This window comes from Artibeus jamaicensis, unplaced genomic scaffold (assembly GCF_021234435.1).
Source record: "Artibeus jamaicensis isolate MK-2021 breed Jamaican fruit bat unplaced genomic scaffold, CSHL_Jam_final contig_391, whole genome shotgun sequence".
Classification (NCBI taxonomy): Eukaryota; Metazoa; Chordata; class Mammalia; order Chiroptera; family Phyllostomidae; genus Artibeus; species Artibeus jamaicensis.
Genome location: NW_026521814.1, coordinates 33250764 through 33255877, shown reverse-complemented (window position 1 = coordinate 33255877; position 5114 = coordinate 33250764). Strand labels below are relative to the sequence as shown.

Genomic DNA, 5114 nt, shown 5'->3' with positions numbered 1-5114 from the left:
ATGGCTTTTGGGGTGCTTACCATTAATGTGCACAGCTGAAAGTTCACTGGGCCTGAGAAAGTTTGAAGCATTGTACTAAAGTTAATTGCTGGATAATGGAGATGCTACCGTGACAGAGCCATCACTTTCTCCCTGTTCTGATGAGGCTGGGGAATAGCTGGTGGGAGGCACTGGGCATGGACACTTGGTGAAAACTTAGCAGGCATAGTCTTCAGCACAGTCTTTCACACAATTGTAAAGTCAGAAAATCTTAAGTCAAGCCATCATAAATTGGGGACCATCTATACTAGTTAACTACCTTCAGATATTTGACTCCTAAAAGATTATCTATCCTCCTGATCCTCTTCCTTCTTTTTTCAAGAAGTCTGTGCCTTCATTGGCTACTTCAGAGGGATAAAGCAGGAGGAGTGGGTGGCCATGATGCCCGGCCTTAACATCTTCTCTGGCTTGTAGGTGATGGAGAGCTTGCTCAGGTAGTGGCCGATTGGCTTGATTTCTGCCTGATTAAGGGTCTTGCCCTTGTACATGCCCACCATGCTGCCCAGCTCACCATCTCCAGCAGGATGGTCACATTCCATAGGTGCTTCTTCACCACCTTGGGCTTCTCCGTAGGTGGCACCTCCTTCTTGGCCTTGTACAGGTGCTTCAGCAGCGAGAGCTGCTTCCTCTGCAGGCCTTGGTTCAGCTGCTGCTGGACCTTGTACAGCTGCATCAGCTGCTCGTAGGGCATGTCAAGCAGCCGGTTGAGATCCATGCTGCAGTGGGTGAACTTGCAGGATGTCTGCTTCTTCTGCTCCACTTCTGCCATCTTTTTGGGTCTTCAGAAAGGATCAAGGATCTATTCTTAAACCACAAATGAGGCTGGTCTAGGTTGACAGGTTTCACCAAAGCTGCATTTGCCACAATCTGTGAAACTTGAGTTTTGATTCTCAATTTGCTGCTTTAGGAAGTTCTTTCTCTTCTACTGGTGCCTACACTAATGTGCCTTACCCTTACTTGTGTGTAAATCACTGGTACTGAAACACTGCTTAAAGCAGTCCCCATATTTCATCTGCTTCCCCTTCTTAGAATATAACAGTGGGGAATTGTAATTCACCCCACCATTCTTTTGACACTGTTTCTGTAAATGCTGACTGTAACTAATAGGTAACTTGTAGATGAACAGCATGTTTGTAAAAGAATTCTAGGAACTAACTTCAAAAATACAGACTGCAACCGTCAGTCATTCCAGCTCTGGGAGATTTGCTGACCTTCAACCGTACAGCCAGGATGATGTAGAATCAGGATGACAAAACCAGGATGACGCACACCAGACCATCGCTTGATCACTTTTGAGGTCCTTGTCGGAGCGAACTGTGCTGGTCTGCACATAGAGGACTTTCAACCCTGTCTCCTTGATCTCTTCATGTTGCTTTCCTTCTCCCTCCTTATAAAAACCTCAGCCTGCACTGAGATGTTGAGATGAACTTTGAGACTCGAGTTCCCCATCTTCTCAGGTGACCAGCACTCAAATAAATCACATTTCTTTTCACAGTCCATGTCTCCTGATTTTGGCTTTTGTTGTGACAGGCAGTCGGACCTGTGTTTGGTTATAAGAATATATCAGAAGGTTTTTGTTTGTTTTCTTTCTGTTTTGATTTTGGTTTTTGCCTTTGACCAGTTCAGAGAGACGTGCCAGGAGTCTGCCATGTTGGTCACCTGTCTGGCCAGGAGCAGCTGCTGTTTAATAGCAATATTCTTGATGCTGGAGGAATGAGGTTGTGAGAGAAGGCTGAGGTTCAGACAGGTCTCCACTTGGCCGACTCAAAGCCTATCTTGCAGGCAGTGGTTGAAGGTCTTTTTCAGCCATTGTTCCACATGGCAAGTGGGAATGACAAGTGGCTGGGTCTCCAGGTCTGTGAGACCAAGTGCCTGGTCTCACAAGCCATTCAGGTCTCCACACAGTTCTCAGACGCCCTTTGCCTAGCACCAATGCCTATATTTGTATGCTTATGTCAACAGTGGGTTTCCTTATCACTGGCTGTCTTGTTCCAGGGATCAGTTTTCAGATACAGAAAATATCACATTTTCTAGGATCACATTAAGAATCTGAGTTTAAGACATTTCTGATAATATTTGCAAGGCTGTTTATTCCAAGTGTTTATTTTTTCAAAATGTATGCGAATGCATCAACCATTGGAAATTTGTCTGAATGAGCATAAATTAGTGCCATCAACATTTTAAAGTTTGATAATTCAAGTAGAACGAAACTTCCCCCCTCAAATATTTATGTTTATGCCTTTCATCCAAGCTTCCCTTTGTTTAGCTATCTCACTTTGTAGCTTACTTCATCAACTTGAGTGTCTTAAATTTTATGCACAAATTTGATGTTTATAATTTGAATACTTTCAATATATCTTTATTGTCGTCCTCTACTGTATGATGCACTAAACAGATTAGAACAAATCACAAAAATTTTCTAGGTACTGCCATTAAAATCTTAGTGAAACCTCACTTGTTCTATGCAATTTGGGGATAAGAGTTAGTTGATGGCAGTGAAGCACAGTAAATTCTGGGTTTGAATCCAATCCTGCCTCCAACTGTATGACCATAGGCAAGTTCCTTTTTATTGTGTTTTGGGATTACTTGTATGTAAAGTGGGGGTAAAAATTGTACTTACCTTATGGGTTATTGGGATGATTAAATGAGATAATCCATGCAAAATGCTTAGAAGAAAGTATCCAGCCATGTAATATGAAAATTAGAGATATTTATTGAAGAAGATACAAGAAACATTGTACATAGGACAATGATGCCTCAGTCCCCCTTCAAAGTAGGCACCTCATATAGTTCTCTCATTTGCCATCAGCCGTCCTGTCCAATTTTCTTGAATCTCATCAATGGTCTGAAATCTCTTTCTTTTTATAGGTGATTTTTATTTTGGGAAAAGCCAGAAGTCACAGGGCACCAAATCTGGGCTATAGCAGGGCTGAGTCACCTGGTGATTTGATGTTTCACCAAAATACTCTGTTTGAGACGTGATGCATGAGCGGGTGCATTGTTGTGATGAAGCTGCCAATCACCAGTCACCCATGGCTGCGGCCTTCTGAATCATCTGAATAGTTTCTGTGGAGGAATGTTCAAGAAGCTTAATGCAATATTTGATGCAGACTTCAGTCATTTTTAACATGAGGGCCACACAGTATATATGCTCACTCAACAGCATCTACTGCCCCCACTGACTAGTACAGTGAAGTCGTCATTGTTCACACATGAGCACTCCAGTCCACTCTCCTTGGCTACCAATTTACATCAATGTCACACAAACTGTTGTTGTTATATTAACAATGGCTGGGCTTTTTCTGGACATACCTTGTATATCGTTATCATTTTGGAAGAGAAGGTAGTTTTGCATAGAGAGTGTTTTGTTTCTTTGCATTGAGAAGGTTTTCTTCCTCTGCTTCAGCAGTGCTAACTGATGGGGAGGAAGGAGACCAGGAGAGAAGATGTGGCAGACCCCAGAGGCATGTGCATGTGACTGTGTGTATGTGTATGAATGTTGAAAATGTACACCTAAGAGGGATATTAGACTGTGTGAATTATAAAGGGTCAAGAAATGAGAGGACTAATGAGAACAAAGAACCTATTCATAAGGGGTGAGGAAGTGGGGAATGTTGGCAGGTGAGACCCTGGTTGCAGAGAGACAGCATCACACTCAAGGTCTTCGGGGAAGGCAGAACCACGACATGTGGTCCAGCTGTGGCCATCATACTGTGGAACAAAGGTCACCAGGGTGGAGGAGAGCCCAGAAGGGGGTGGTTGGGGTACTGGATTGGTCACTGACATGGGGGCTGAGGTCACCGAGGATAACAGAGAAAAGAGAAAAATGTGAATCAGGAAGTGGCAGGGGCCTGGAGAAGGTGGCGTAACCAGATGATAAGGACTGGGCTGGCGTGACCAAGTGGCATGCCTGTACTAGACGGGCTCCCCCTTCCGCTTTGTGTTGAAGAGCCTGGGAGGAGGCAAGGCAGTTCGAGATGGGATGTCAGGTCGGGTTAAAGTGAGGGGAAAATTCAGAATAAATGGATGATGAAGTGGGTTTCTATCGACTACTGTGGAAAGGTAGGGAGTTAAGAGTGAGCCACTGGGAGATTAGACACAACTGGTTAAAAACGAGGATTTGTGTGGGGTGTTCACGTGTGTGCAGTTAGTACTGGTGGAGCTGAGATGCAGAAAAAGAGGAGGCAGTTTAAAAGATCTCTCCTCAGAGAGTATGTGGCCATAGCAAACAAGAATAGGTGAAAGAAAGAAAGAAAGAGAGAAAGAAAGAGAGAAAGAAAGAAAGAAAGAAAGAGAGAAAGAAAGAAAGAGAGAGAGAGAGAGAGAGAGAGAGAGAGAGAGAGAAAGAAAGAGAGAAAGAGAGAAAGAAGAGGGAGGAGGAGGGGGAGAGGGAGAGGGAGAGAAGGAAAAAGGGAAATGAATCTACTGAATTGTTTTCCTCCCAAGAGGAGTGGGACATTTAGTTTCTTGGTGGTCTGAGTTGCCACTGGCCTCTCCCTACCAGTGGCCTGACCCCCAGCCCACCCTCCCACTCCTCCCACCTCACTCCCCACCCCCCTTTCTTGGCTATCAGTGCTGGCATGATAGGTTGGTTCCAGGAAGGCAGGAACCATATTCGTGTGGTGTTGTCATCTGGCTGTCCCCAGACACAAATGAGACCTGCCTGCTGCAGGACACTCCTTGGTTTCTGCTAACGCTGAAGTGAGCAGAATGGCTAATTCACTCCTGGCACCTCTGGGGACCATGAGTCCACTGTATCATTAAAGGAAGAAGAATAAACAGGAATAGAGGAGCTGCTTCAGAGTTAAGTAAACTTCTGACACTTGCTGCCTCCTACACATATTTAGAGAGACAACGGGGCCCCAAAGGGCCCACAGTTTCTGGCTGCCACCCTCTCCAGCCTTTCCCCCTCCACAGCCAGCTCTGGGCCAGGCTGCTCCACAGCACACGAAGCAGCAGCAGCTGCCCTCCTGCCAGGCTTCTTATGCATCTGTAGGTACCACTCTGCATCTCAACTCTGCAATGCCACCCAAGGACCTTTTGCCAGAAATAAAACCATTCTTCCCAATCTTGGA

The 5114-nt window shown here is 45.0% G+C and overlaps 1 pseudogene; it reads right to left on the bottom strand.

Moving 5' to 3' along the window:
• Window positions 1-380: 380 nt before the first annotated feature.
• On the bottom strand, window positions 381-808 carry LOC119055264 (40S ribosomal protein S15-like; annotated as a pseudogene).
• Window positions 809-5114: the final 4306 nt, after the last annotated feature.